Source organism: Macaca thibetana, chromosome 3, assembly GCF_024542745.1.
Source record: "Macaca thibetana thibetana isolate TM-01 chromosome 3, ASM2454274v1, whole genome shotgun sequence".
Classification (NCBI taxonomy): domain Eukaryota; kingdom Metazoa; phylum Chordata; class Mammalia; order Primates; family Cercopithecidae; genus Macaca; species Macaca thibetana.
Window position 1 is genome coordinate 152,005,637 of NC_065580.1, and position 14,895 is coordinate 152,020,531.

At 49.3% G+C, this 14,895-nt stretch overlaps 1 protein-coding gene and 1 long non-coding RNA gene across 7 annotated transcripts in view; one reads left to right on the plus strand and one right to left on the minus strand.

Annotated features, from left to right (window-relative positions):
- Positions 1-10,908, minus strand: part of ADARB1 (adenosine deaminase RNA specific B1) — a 136,355-nt gene extending 125,447 nt beyond the window's left edge. For 3 of the 6 annotated variants that reach the window (XM_050784425.1, XM_050784422.1, XM_050784426.1), the window contains exon 1: positions 10,713-10,907. The gene's annotated coding sequence lies outside the window, so the exon portion shown is untranslated. Of the gene's footprint in view, positions 1-10,712 lie in introns of all 6 variants that reach the window. The other 3 variants (XM_050784423.1, XM_050784427.1, XM_050784424.1) reach the window with 2 other exon arrangements.
- Positions 10,909-11,178: 270 nt separating this feature from the next.
- Positions 11,179-14,660, plus strand: LOC126950674 (uncharacterized). Its single transcript, XR_007724253.1, has 2 exons — positions 11,179-11,257; positions 11,866-14,660. It is a non-coding gene; the product is annotated as an uncharacterized LOC126950674 (long non-coding RNA).
- Positions 14,661-14,895: the final 235 nt, after the last annotated feature.

A 14,895-nucleotide genomic window follows, 5' to 3' on the forward strand; every position in this document is an offset into this window, starting at 1 on the left:
CATAGTATGTAAAGGACTCAAATTCAAAATGACCAAGACTAATAAATATGCATTTGATGTGACTACTTTCATTCATATCTAGAATAGAGGGGACGTAAAGAGTCAAATAATTGCTGTTTAACTGCAGCCGGGGCGCTGAAGTCTCTGGAAACTCTAACCTCTGTTTAGATTGACTTCATGCTATTTATGCTTAGGTCTAAACCAAGTGAAATGTGTAGATTAACACTGTTTCCCACCATTCTTCATGTAGAGGTCAGAGGTCACATCCGTAGCTCCCCAGCATCTTTTGAATCCCCTCTCTCTACCTGGGGACATCCCTAAGACAAAAGCCAGAATTCTATTTCCTGTTCTCACAGCCAGGGTGCACTCAGCCAGTCAGATGAACCCACACAAAACCTCACCTCAAATGACAGAAATTGGAGGGAGCAGGTCCCTAGTGGAATCTATTCCTGAAAAGGGAAAACAATGAGACAGGAGAGGGCTTGGGGATGCAGCAGCGGGCAGAGGGCCCACCAGCGGCATCCGGCAGCCCAGGCTCACTGCACATGGTCCCAGGGTAACCAGGTATTGTGCCTGACTCCAGAGCCTCACGAAGACCACGAGAAGCCACTTGACATCCTTGAAAAGATTCCTTTTTTCAAGGAAATCAACTCACTCTAAGTGACTTAACACTGGGTGGGTTGGACACATTGTGCCCAACTGTTACTAATCAAAGAAAAAGAAACAAAACTGGGTTTATGTGCACTGCCATACGTAAACACACAGGAATAAAATGCAACTTTCCAACTTACTCTCCAGCCTGACTGATACATATGTTAAAGACCTCCACTTCTAGCTTTATAATTTTAGAAGTGAGGGTTAATGAAATATTAACTACTATTGAATTACCTCTGGTTGCTTATGATAAGCTCTGGACTTACAGAAGTGAAAAAAAATCCCTGCTCCATTTAATTCAAGACAACTAACACAGTCTAGTCCCCCCAAGACTGAGGAAACAGAGAAAGGGATCAATTCTAATCCCCTAGAGTTTCATGTTTTCTATTGGACTCTGAATCCATCATTCCAACCCTCTAGATCCTGCCACCTAAGCCTGCTTAACCCCTAAGGCCTATGCCCTCCCTTCCTATACCTCACCTTTTTCCACAGTTACTGAGTCAAGAAAAGGGACATGACTCTATGCCAAGTGCCAGCCTCGCGTGAGCCTCGGCAGCCATGGCAGGAAGTGGCGTAGCACCACCTACATTAGACAGGACAACACATAGGTTCTACGATGAATATTGGTTGGATAACTGAATGAATGATTATTTGACTCTGACTTACAACAGTCTTCTAGAAATGGAGAGAACCTCGGCAACAAGCAATTCAACTGCCCTCATTCCACATCCAAGGAGCCCACAGCACAGCCATGAAGAGAATGCACCATCCTGTTCAGAAGCAGGGCTGGGATTACATTCCTGATCTCCCAAATTCTGGGACACTTTCCTATTTGCTCCTTGACCAAAAACAGCTTATAAGAGATGCTTTCTTGGCCAGGTACAATGGCTCCACCTGTAATCCCAGCAATTTGGGAGGCCAAGGCAATTGGATCCCTTGAGTCCAGGAGCTCGAGACCAACCTAGGCAACACGGTAAAACCCTGTCTCTACAAAAAATACAAAAATTAGCTGGGTGTGGTGGCATCCACCTATAGACTCAGCTACCTAGGAGGCTGAGACTGAGGCAGGAGGATCGCTTGAACCCGGGAGGTTGTGGCTACAGTAAGCTATGATTGTACCACTGTACTCTAGCGTGAGCAACAAAGCAAGATGCTGTCACAAAAAAACAAAAAAGATGTGTAATTCCGTAATTCCTTTAAGCCTCCACAGTTGAATCAAACTTTTTTTTTTTTTTTTTTTTTTTTTTTTTGAGACGGAGTCTCGCTCTGTCCTCCTGGCTGGAGGGCAGTGGCGTGATCTCAGCTCACTGCAAGCTCCGCCTCCCGGGTTCCTGCCATTCTCCTGCGTCAGCCTCCCAACTTGCTGGGACTACAGGCACCCGCAACCGCGCCCGGCTAATTTTTTGTATTTTTAGTAGAGACAGGGTTTCACCGTGTTAGCCAGGATGGTCTCGATCTCCTGACCTTGTGATCCGCCTGCCTTGGCCTCCCAAAGTGCTGGGATTACAGGTGTGAGCCACCGCGCCCGGCCAAATCAAACGTATTTTTTCATTTTATTTGGCTGCTTTTTCCTGAATCCTCCCAGAATTATTCGAAATATTCTTGTTTCTGTCAAGATGTAGTTATAACTATTACTTCAGAGAATGTATTTCAACTGTATCTTGTCCAAATGGGGTTAAAATGATGCTGGCAGGACAGAGCTACTTTTTCAGGATGTGGCCTCCCTGTTTTCAACAGATAATTTACTATGTCACATTTTATGGTTTTATAATAATTTTGAATGTTTTGTAAATGTTTATATTCTACATAGACAAGCGTGGAAATCTGGAGATAACACAGACATATGGGGCATAAATATGTGACTGATTCACCAAGTACAATAGGATGGGGGGCAGTGTAGGGAGGCAGCAAAAGCATATGTTTTCAGAAGCAGATAAACTTAATGCTGGTTCTACTACTTATTACCTACAGAAAAAGTAAGTTAAAGTTATTCTCTCCTTCAGCAAAGGCTTACAAGTGTCTGTCTGCCAGGCATTGCTCTGAGCCCTCAGGACAGATTCAGAGCAATAGCCCTGCCTTCCTGAGGCTTCCATTCTGGCCAGGCAGGCTGTGTGGGGAGGAAGGGAGTGGTGGGTACAGATGGCAGAAATAAACAGAATGGTGAGCAGGGCACATAGCACACAGCGGTGTGTGAACACTGAAGTGAGGGCTAGCTATAGGCCCCAAGACAGCTGGAGCCATGGCTCTGAGTGGCAGGAAGGGACAGCAGGAAAGAAGGCTGCAGAGGGACTCTGAGCAGGAGAATGACGTGATGTCTTCCATGTAGAGACTCAGATCTGACTGCTGGTCAAGAACAGACTGAAGGAGACCAGGAGTGGAAGAAGAGATCTGTTAAGAGGCTACTAAGGTAAGCCAGGCCAGTGTTATCAGTAAAAAGGGATGATGACAGTGACCCTTAATAGCAACATCCTAAGATCATCATGAGGATTAAACTAGATTAAACCCATTTTACCATGTCTGACACATAGTAAGAGCTTAATAAATGTTAAATATTATCCAGCTTTCCTAGGACGTCACTGAGCCTCTTAGCATCAGTTTCCTGATCTGATAAATAGGGGTAATGAGACCTCCTACAAGACTGTCGTGAGGAATAACTTAATTACAAGGACCCTGAAGAAGAGCCAGTTCTACCTAATAAAAGTTTAAATGCATGTGTCTGTGTTTTACAAACAATGTATTACAAATTTTGTAGGCCGTGGGAAGGTACAGACAGACCCTGGCTTACAACAGTCTGACTTACATTTTTTTTACTTTATGATGGTGTGAAAGTGACACACATTTACTAGAAAGTGTACATTGAATTTTGAACGTTAGGTGTATTAAATGTATTTTCAACTTACAATATATTCAAGTTATGAACCTCATCGTAAGTTGAGGAGTATCTATACAAATATTCTGCAAGTCACATATGAGGTGACAACTGCTTTGCAGAATCAAACAGAACCCAATATAAAATGAGGTCTATAGTTGAAGACTCCTCACCTGAGATCCTCTGGAACACGGCGGCATCACATCATTACCATCCAAAGAGTTCCAAGAGCACTTCTTGGTCCCTCCACTTCCCTTGTCCCCAAGACCCAATCTATTGCCCACAACCAAGAATTCACAACTGCTCTCTTTTCTCCAGCTCTGCCACCTCTGCCCCACGAAATCATGGCAAAAGCGCCAACCCAGGCCTCCATTCTTTCTCTTACACTTCTTCACCCCCTGGCTGAAAGCACTCTGAGTCTGCAGCACCTGGCCCACGCGTCTCTCCAGCCTCACCTCCCAGCCCCTGACTGGACAATGGTTCTGGTTCTATCCTGGCCCCTCTAATAAGCAGGCCCTCTGGCAGGCTATCCTTCTACCCAGAAGGCTGCTGTCCCCACTCCTGACATGAGCTCATTCTCTCCCTTTGGGCCTCAGCATACCACATCGCACTCAGAGAGGCCTTCCCAGAACATCATGCCTCCACCAGGAGCCACCCTCTGATGCCATCTATCTCAGCTGCATCTCTTCAGTCATGATGATAAAGATAGCACAGGGGCTGCTTGACTGATGGTGGAGTTCCAATCCCATGAACCCATTACAAGTTGAAAACATCCTAATCTGAAAAAGCATTCATTACACCTACCCTACCAAACATCAAAGCTTAGCCTAGCCTACCTAAAAGGTGCTCAGAACACTCACATTAGCCTACAGTTGGACAAAATCATCTAATACAAAGCCTGTTTTATAATAAAGTACTTAATATCGCAGGCAATCTATTGAATGCTATGCGGAAAGTGAGAAACAGAATGACTGTATGGGTACCACGGTCAAGTCAAAAATTATTACTGGAACCATGATAAGCCAGGTCTGTGTGTAGTTGTGAGACATGGTGTCTGCCTCTGTGATCTGTTTAGTTTCCCCACCAGAACGTCAGCTCAAAGAGGCACAGACCTCCTCTCTGTCCTTCTCCACCGCATCCTCCCACGATGACTCACACAGAGCAGGCACTCAGGAAAGCCTGCCCCTGAGAGAAAAGAGCGAAGGGAAAATATTTCCACAGCAATGGGAACTACTCTCCACTGCACAGATGATGGAGAGAATGCAAGGAAGCTGGGAAAGGCTTCTTTGCCTTTCATCGCATTGACTGAACTACTAAGAAGATGGGTGTTCTGAAACTCCAAACCTGAAAAAATCAAATAATCACAAAAACAAATCAAAACTCATGCAGTTAAGATATTTTACCAAGTTAACAGGCAACTTTATTTCACTGAATGCTGCTGACCCAGTGGAACATAAACATATACATGCAACAGGCCCAAAGCAACAATACTTGCTTTCCTCTGGGGGTAGGATTGGTGAGGGAGTCATCTTAAATGCAAAACTGAAATTCCCAGCTAGACAAATCAAGAACAAATCAGGCACGAAGTTTTCTAGTCCTCTGAGTACTGAGTTTGGCGAATAAAGGTGACAACCTCCAGGTAACAATACTTTTAGAGAAAACTGAATTTTTTAAATAAATAAAAAACTCCATTTCCACATGTATCTTTCTGTAAGTATGCCCCATGACATGTTCAGCATAAGCTGGTAAGAATCTGGATCCTGAGTCCTAGGGTGAGATTCCCAACTTTTCAGGACTGAGGACACCACCATGATTTATTTTCTATCCTCCTTTCAAAAGGGCAGCATGTCTTGAGGCATATTTCTCAGTCCAGGCTCTCACACGCAGAAGTCCCGCCTCCCTCCTGAAGTCCTGCCTCCCTTCTGGAGCTGAGCATCCCTGCTCTTCCTGCCTCCCTCTCACCTTCTCAAGGACTTGGCTCCAACATTATCCTCTTTCCTGGCATATTATAAATGTTTCCCTCTACTGGATCATTCCTATTAGCTCATAAACATTTAAAAATACAAATAAAAACTTCCTGTGCCCATGTCCCCTCCAGCCACCATCCCATGACTCTTCCCTTTTAACAGATAGTCATCTACACTGATGTTCCCACTTCTACTCTCTCTGTTTCCTCTCCCCACCACTCCAAACCTATCAAGGTCACTCACAACCACCTCTTATCAAAGCCAACAGGAAACTCTCCAGCCAACGAAGAATAAGAAGAACCCCTTGGTGTCTTGGCTTCCAGGCCACTAGACTCTCACTAGTTTCTTCTCTCTTCAAACAGAGCCCTTTTCAGTGGTATTGCTAGACCCTCCCTCCCAATGTGAACACCTTGCCAAAAGCTCCCAGGTCATTCCTCATCTCCTGCTCTTCTGTATCCATACTGTACGCCTCAAAGATCAGCAATATGCAAATGACTCCCAAATTTACATACTTGGCCCCAACCTCTTCTTGAACCTGACCTTGAATTTCCATCCATATTCACCTTTCTCTACTCAGATGACTAATCATAAAAATAATAAGCAAAGTAAGCCCTGTTAAATACTGTCAGTCAGGTACTATTTCAGGCACTTTACATTAGCAACTCAACAACTCTGACAAGTTGCTTTTACTCTTCCTAATTTATAGATGAGAAAACTGAAGCACAGAAAGATTAGACTGCTTGCTCAAGATCATCTAGGAAATAGTTGCACAATGACCCAACCCTCGTCCTCCAGATCTGGCCCTTGAGTGGAGCTGCTGAGCTGGGCTGCCTTCCAGAGTCACAAGCTCCACATGTTCAAATCCTAACACTGGCTCTTCCCAGACTTCCCTATATCATACCTGGCACCAACGCCAAGTCAAAAGCTGAGTTGGAAGAATCAGATTCTAGATGTGAATAAATTTCAGAATTACTTTATTTCACTTGTATTTTCCTTTTTTGTGAAAGTGCATGAATGATATGATTTTAAAAGTCAATGCTTAGTCTAAGCTCTTTCAATGAGTATAAATGAATGCTGGGTAACAAGAAAGCATTGTGTCACAATCTAGCTGGCTACATTTTCCCTTTGTTAGCAGCATAAAAAATGGTAATGCAACTTAAAAATGATGGCATCTTACAAATGCTGAAATTCAGTAGGCTGAATCTGATCTCACCACTTCCGCCCTGGTCTGAGGTGCCGGTACAGTCACCCAGCTTTCACAAAAGTCTAAATGATCTCCTTGCTGATATTCCTCCTCCAGTCTGCAGTAGTGGAGGTGAAAAAAGCAAGCTGCAGTAAGGAGGTAAGGGTACATCTTGCCATTGCCACTTCCTGTGTGACCTTGGGTAAATCACTTAACCACTCTGTGCCTAGGTATTCCCCCCTGTAACAGGGGAATAATGATAATAATGCCTACTTTTTGGACTGTCATAAGAATAAGTGAATTAATATATGTAAAACTCTTAGAACAGCCTGGCATATCATAAGCCCAACAGCCAGAGTGGTACTTTTTAAAGATAAATCAGATCATGTCATTCCCAAGGAAGGAAGAAAGGGTCTCTTAAGGCTTCCCATCACACTTAAAATCTAAATTCCTTACCACAGCCTGTGTGCTCCAAGATGCAGCTCTCCTCCACTCACGTCTCATTTCCTGCCACTCGCCCAGCTCTCTGGCAGTAATGGCCTCCCTGAGTTGACCAGCATACTACAAGGAGGCTCAGGAACCAAGGCTTTCACCTAAGAGGTCCCTGTGCCTGAGAGGCTGCTGCTGCCGCGACCTCAGCCCAGCTCGCTCCATCCTCATCACCTATTTGACCTTCTCTTACCTACCCTGCCTCATTTGCCCTTCGAAGCAGTCAGGATACCAGATGCTTGTTTACTGCTCTTCTCCTTCCCAAGAAAATGAACTGCTCGAGGGCAGAAACTCTCCTCATCAGGCTCATCCTGAATCTCCAATACCTAGAACAGTACCTGGGCCAGGATGCATGGGTGAAGGCCTGTTGGATCAATAAGCAAATGAAATAGAACCAGGTTCCAAAATCACCAAACTAGAAGCAAGTAGAGCTTCCATTTCACTGTACTTCCAATAAAAATAAAAGGTATCTCAGAGTTACTTTCACTCCCCTTCCTGTTCCATCACAAAGACGTTAAACCTAAAACCAAAGTCATTGTTCTTTGTATATGCCTAGGACATCTTATAGATATACAGGTGGAGAAGTGCAGCAAGCAGTACTAATCAAACTACAAAAAAAAAAAAAAGTGATAATTTGATATTAATGGTCCTAGCCCAACAGTTGTCAAGCTATGGATGAAGCAAAACTCTGCAAATGGAAGGTGCAGTAAGACCCTGCCACAAAAACCTCTGTGGGCTACCGTGCTGTCCCTGTCCACACCCGAGATAAAAAGTTGTCGCCTTGGAAAGAAAAGTCACTCAAAGAATAAGGAAGAAATCTTAATGACTTCACTGGACAATTTTTAATTTTCCTATTTGCTTTTCCTACCTCGCGTATTATGAATATACAATATAATATAGGTTTTTTTTTTTAACACTACCATTTCCAGCACACCAAATTACAGATTTGGAAATTCCTATTTTAGAAAGTTGACACAGAAAACCATTGAGTTTTCTAATAAAATTAGACCTCTCTGAGCTTTTTGGTTTCAAACTAAGCTTGATAACGTTGCTTAACTTTTTTATAGGCTGGTAAATGTAACTTCATCTATTACTCTCCAAAGTTAACTACCTCCTATCTATTTAAATTATACTACTTGATCACAGAGCTAATCACAGCATTCAAGGGAATAAAACCCAGTTCTTAAGTAAAACGTACAGCTAATAAATTTTGATAATAAATAATTAGTAGGCTTTGCTTGTACCCATGTGTAAGAATATCCACTGTAGCAATGTTTGTCACATGTTAAAACATATACAACTGTGTACATACTTTGACTCTTGCTGGGACAATACACAACTGGGTGCAGCCTTTGAACCAAGTGCCCAGGGATGGAGTGGAATGAGGTTTTACCTTTCTGTAGGTATTGCGTGCATGCTGATCTTTTTAAACCTATCAATACAAATCTACTGCTTTATGCCAGAAGCATTTTTTATCTCTACCTATCTTGTTAAGTACTGCATCTCCTAGGGCCTAAAACAGGGAGGGCCTAGCACATAACAAGCCACAGACAAGTATTTGTCAAATGAATTAAGTTTGTTTTATGCATTCACTGGACAAATAGAAGTTAAAAAAAATTCTTATTCCAAAAATCTAAAATAATTCAAATACTTTACAACACATAAATTCACAAGGAAGTGAAATTAGCCTCTGAGCCACGATGTTTTTTGTGGATGATGTTATCACTTCATAGCTAATCCTTCCCCCTTGGCCTCCCTGCATGAACATGTCACACCAGAGACACATGTGTCATCAATTTCTCAGAGCTGGATCGATTCTCTTTAAGCCCCTGCCCCTGCCCCTGCAGGAGGGCCTCCTTTTTTCCTTTCCAACTATAGCTTCAAATTTGATGTCGATGTAGTGGGATATACCCAGTCTTAGGAACCCTCAGACATCTAACAGGGCATCACTCACAGACAATGCATTCCTTTCAAAGCTTGTGTGAGTTCATCCTCTCCACCACAGGCAAGATATAGGCACCCAGCTCAGCCTGTCTCATCAAATATTTATCAAGCCCCTGTTGTGGCTGTCCATGCATAGTGGACCCTGCCCTCTGGAGGAACCGCGCAATGAGAGACAGTTAATTCTCTTATCCAAGAACGAACTGTATCAGCCAACCTTTTACCCTTTCTTCCTTCTCCCTTTCCCCTCTGGGAAACCCTCAGCAGGCAAAAAGGATACAGCAGTCTCAATCCCAAGGAAAAGATGGTCATCAAAAGACAATTAGTTTTTCTATCTCCTAAGAACAACTGCTCTTAAGACAGCCTAGTGTTTTGGAAAATGCAGCTCTGGGTGTCACCTTTCGAAACAATAAAACATACGGCTAAATTTAAGAGGAAACAAAGAGGATTAAATACATATTTGTATTCTCAATAAAAAAACTACGGTTCTATCATCTTAATCACGGAACTAAACGTAAAGAAACAAGTTTGATATCATGCCACTTTTCGTTATACTTCGAGAATGGAATGCAATAATGGTTAGTGTAAGAAGGAAATAAAATGCCTATATCAGAAGTAACAGCCCAAACCTGCTACCCAAAAATATTAACTACAAACTAAACACCACGGTGCAGATCTCCGACACAGAAATCTGGACAGGAACACATTTTAGGTTAGGTTCTCCAGCGTGTAAACTGGGACTCCAATACGTTTCAGCGTCCACAGTCCAATATGACACCTTCCCTCGCACCCATCCACCACGCAGTAATTTTCCTTCTCCTCATGTGAACACGTCAAAAGTCACCTCGGGCCCCCAACTGCCCCAGATTGCTCCCGATCGCTGCAGACGCCCGGCACCCGCAGGAACTTCCCCGCCCCGGGCCGCCCGCGGCTCAGAGCATCCCGCGCGGACACTGCGCCCTCGGGAGGAGACGCAGGACCGTCCAGGGCGCAGCCTCGTCCCCAGCGCAGTCTCCACGCCCGGGGCACAGCGTCCCCTCCTCACAAGGCAGCCTCCCCTGCCCGGGCCCAGCCTCAGCCTCATCCCGGGGGCAGCCTGGCGTCCCCCCCGCGCAGCGTCCCATGCCGGGCGCAACGTCTCCCCAGGGACATCGCCTCCCGTCCCCGGGCGCAGCCTCCCGTCCCCCAGCGCAGCCTTGTACCCGGGGCAGCCTCCCGTCCCCGGGGCAGCCTCCGATCTCCGGGGCACACCGTCCCCTCCCCAAAACGCAGCCTCGGTCCCCAGGGCGCAGCCTCGTCCGGACGCACCTGCCCTCCCCGCGGCGCGGCGCATCCCACGCGGACTCGGCGCCCTCGGGAGGGGACGCGGGGCCGCCCGGGGCGCAGCCTCCTCCGGGGGCCGAGCGCCGGAGCAGACGGGCGCCCCGGGAGGGTGGATGCGAGGCGGTGCCGGGGCAGCCTCGCCTCCCCATAGGCGCCCTCCACTCCCGGGACGGCCCGCAGCCCCGTCCCCGCCGCCAGCCCCTGCCCGGCGCTTACATAAACGCCGCCGCCGCGGGGTCCGGAGCCCGCGCCCGCCCGAGCCGCCGCGGCCCCGCGCCGCCCTCACCTCAGCCGCAGCCGCGCCGCGCCTGGTCCTCCGCACGCGCGCCCCAGGCTCCGGCCGCAGTCCCGCGCCGGGCGGCGTTCTGCCTCGTCGGCTGTGCGCAGCGGCGCGGCGTGGCCGTAGCCTCGCGCGGCCCGGAGCCCCGGCCGCCGATCTGGCCGCTTGGCAGCCGCTGCCGCCGCCGCCACGGCCGCCTCAGCGCCTCAGCCCCTCAGCCCGGCCGCCGGCGGCTCCGCCCCCTCCCCGCCCCCGCCCGCCCGCCGGGGCGCGAGCACGCCGAGGGGCGGGGCCGGCGCAGCGACGCCGGACGTGCGCGCGCTCGCGCGTGCCTGTCTGTGGTAGGCAGCCGGGGCTGTGGCGTCTCGCCTCGCGACCACCTGCGGCGGACGGGCGCTGGGCCGGTGAGACTGGTGCGCGGCCGGAGCTGAGAGACCGCAGCTGGGCGGCACCGGAGCGTGGGGCGGGGGCGCGGGACCGGCCTGGCGTCGCGGCGCCGCCCGCCCGAGCACCGCTAAGGAGACCCTGCCCGCCTTCGTGTCCTCCTCTGGGTGCGCGGCTGCTGCGTTTTGGGGACGGGGTCTCCGTGTCGCCCAGGCTGGAGCGCGGTGGCCCGATCTTGGCTCACTGCAGCCTCTGCCTCCCGAGCTCACGCGATCCTGCCGCCTCAGCCTCCCTGGTAGCTGGGACCGCAGACGCCCCGCGCCCGGCGATTGGCGTTTGCGTTTTGCGGAGGTGGCGTCTCGCGGTGTTGCCCAGGCTCCCGGCTCCCGGGCCCACGCGCTCCTCCCTGCAGCGGGCGCCGCCCCGCCAGGCCCCCGCCGAGCCGCCCCTGCTTCCCCCGCTCCCAGAGTTGTCTGGGACGCGCGGGGCCCGCCCCGCATTGGGTCAGGGCTGGGGGCCGGCGGGGGGCGCGGCTGTCCCGCTGGCTCCCTCTCTCCGCCTGTCATCCTCACTGTAGACTCGGGGAGAACCGGGTCGCGGCCCAGGACCCCGGACGCGGTTCCCTCCGTGTCCCATTTAGTCCGCACTGACACTAGCAGCTGCTCCCAATTACCAATGTTTAGGTGATGGTGGTTTTGTTTGATTTTTTTGTTATTTTAGGTTGATAGTAAAAGCATTTTAAAGCTTTTTTTTTTTTTTTTTTTTTTTTTTACAGCATATGCAATAGACTTACTCCTCGATTTATCTATATTTACTGACTGTTCCACAGTTATACCAAGAAATGTTTACACAGATGATGATAAGCATATGTAGAGATGCAACGTTTTCACAGACCAGAATAACCAGCTCCAGGCTGCAGTTCTCTACACGAAGATAAAGTTTGTTGGGAAACTCCTGACTGCGGCGACCTGAGCCCAGAGGAGCAGCCGGGGGCGGTGGGCAGAGCCGGGTGTGGACAAGCGGGTAGGTCCTGCACCTGGGTGGGGGAAGCGGCAGGCTCCAGGGTCAAGTTGAGGTTGTGCTAGCCCTGGCTTCCAGACCTCAGGCGGCCCACTCTGCCCTCGGCCTGTTTCCTCTCTTGTAAAGTGGGGAGTAAAAGACCATCACAAGCCAGGGATGAAGTGGCACAAACTGTGATCTCAGCCACTCTGGAGGCTGGGTCGTAGGGGTGGAGGGCTCACTTGTGTCTCAGAGCTGGAGCTGTGGTGTGCGAGGCCCGCACCTGTAAATGGCCACTGCACTCCGGCCTGGGCAACACTGAGACCCTGGCTCTGAAAAACAACAAAACTTAAAAGATGAACACAGATGAAGTATGGGAGCCTGGTATGTGGTAAGCACTCCACAGGTGTCAGCCGCCAGCCCGCAGTTCAGGACAGGTCAGGGGGAGACCCGCAGTCTGCGACAGGCTGCCGGCTTCCATCACTGCCTGATGGAAAACAAGCCTGTCTTTGGGGCCAACCAGCTAACAAGTGAGCCCTTCACCCCATCTGAAGGCGAAGCACCCAAAGGGGCAACCATGGACCACTAAATAAAAATCAAGACTCCTGGGACACCTTCTCCGGACACATTCTTAGTAAAGAGATATGTGGATGAGGACGTTGTGTGTATTTCTGTGTAACAGGCCACCCCAAACCTCAGAGGGCGGAAACCTCTCTTCACTGCTCATGACCCTGTGGGCCTGCAGCTTGAGCCAGTTCAACTGGGACAGCTTGCCTCGGCTCCATGGGGTGTCTGCTGGACCCACTTATGGGCAGGGGCCCCCCAGCAGATCTGGGCCACGTGTCACCCACCCACCGCAGGCTGGTCAGGCCTCCCTCCCATGGTGGCTGGGCTCCATCGGCAGCAAGAGAAAGCAAATCTCCATGGTGCTTCCCTCCATCTCCCCAGGAGAAGCAGGTGAGATGGCCAGGGCCTGAGTGGATGTGAGCGACTGTGCAGGGGTCAGGCACGGGAAGCATGGTTCATCAGGACGGTCACTGCAACAGTCTTCCACAGGCCTTCGCTGAGATGCAGGTTGGTGTAGGGAACACAAGGGAACTCACCAGAATGGAGGCTGCTTATGCAAGTTTCAGCTTGTTCTTTTTCTCCCTCCAGAGCATAGGAGAGCAGATGGCGGCCAAGGCCGGGACCCTCTGCTGCTCCCACGGGCCTCTCAGGCAGCTCTGCAGGACCAGCCAGCAGCCTCTGATTCTCCCTTCCTATTCCATGGCCTCAGATGCCATCCTTTCCACAGAGACAGTTTCTATCGTGACACTCTCCCTGACTTGGAAGAATGGCACTCAGAACATTCCCCTTGGTGCTGATGTCGGGGTGAAAGCAGTTTCCAGTCGCCTGGGGCCAGGACACGGCATTCCCAGCTGTTGTGGAGCATGAAGCACCAGGATGCCCATTTGGGTGCCTGTTGAGATCAGGCTCTTTGAGAAGGAATCCTGTGGTCGCCTGAGGAGGCCCGAAGAAATTTCGAGGACATCTCAGCCATCCATCCCCTGTTCACTGTGGAGGTCGAACACCAAGGTTCCTGGAGGGGGACCCTGGGTCTCCACAGAAGTGCTGGCAACCATCTACTTCCCGGCCTTCCATGCCTGCCCCACCTCCGTTCTGTTGTTTACCGTCTCCTTTGTGGGAATTATGGAATAAACGATCACTTTGGTGTCCTGGAAAATAAACCTGATGCTGGAGGGCTTGAGTGTAGGAATCCCGCTGGCCTTCCTCTGTCTGCCCCATGAGTTAGGCTTTGCATAAGCATGTGAGACATCAACCGCTATGAAATGTGGTCTACACAGCACCAAAAAATCCATTTCACCACATTCTCCCTTCAGTGCAGTTAAATGGCATGACCTTGTGACTGCCCCCCACGAGAAGAATTAAAAATTACACCGGCCCTGCCAAAGCCTACAGGACACAGTGGCACAAAATGATTTCCATGATCTTAGGATATAGACCCAGGCCGACTCGACAGATTAAGTGGATTTCAAACTGTGGTCTCAAGCCTTCTGGGAACTGCCAGAAAGGAGGGGAAGGTGCCGAGTGGCCCAGCTGCCCAGCCTGTTCACACACTGGGCTTTCCAAAAGGAGGAGAAGGCGCCAGCCTCAGAGTGGCCCAGCTGCCCAGCCTCTTCACACACTGGGCTTTCAGTTGAAGAGAGTGTTCAAAGCTTACACATGTAAATGCCACTGATCTGTAAACCCCCTTCCTGTCATGCCCAGGGACTGGCAGACTGTGGCTAGAAGGGTGGGACCAGAGGGGTGGGTCACGTGACCTGCACACGGGTGTGCTGGCCTCCCTGGGCCTCGGTGGCCAGGACAGCCTCCTTTTCCCTTTCCAGCCACACAGGGCAATCCGTGTGGATTTCTGTCTCCCCAGTTACAGAGTGTGCTGCCAACCTGCTGTGCTGAGACTGGCCTGGTCTTGGTCCTGGTGTCCTAGGGCTGATGACTGACCACAGCCTTTGTGCTTTTGAAGCCCATTTGACTATAGTCCTTGTGTACAACTGAAAATGAAGCTTTAAACAATCTTGCTTTGTTTTATTTAATTCTGCCCAATCTATTTGAGAAAGGACACTCACAGGTACTTTTTCGATTGTAGCCTAAAGTGGATTATTGATTTCCTTGTTTCTCAAACATCAGGAGCATAAAACTGCTAATAAGAGGTGACCAATATTTGGTGATACCATGATTTGAGACATACTAATTTTGCCCTATATTTTAAAAATAAAATAAAAAGACATGAGACTGGAGTAGCAAA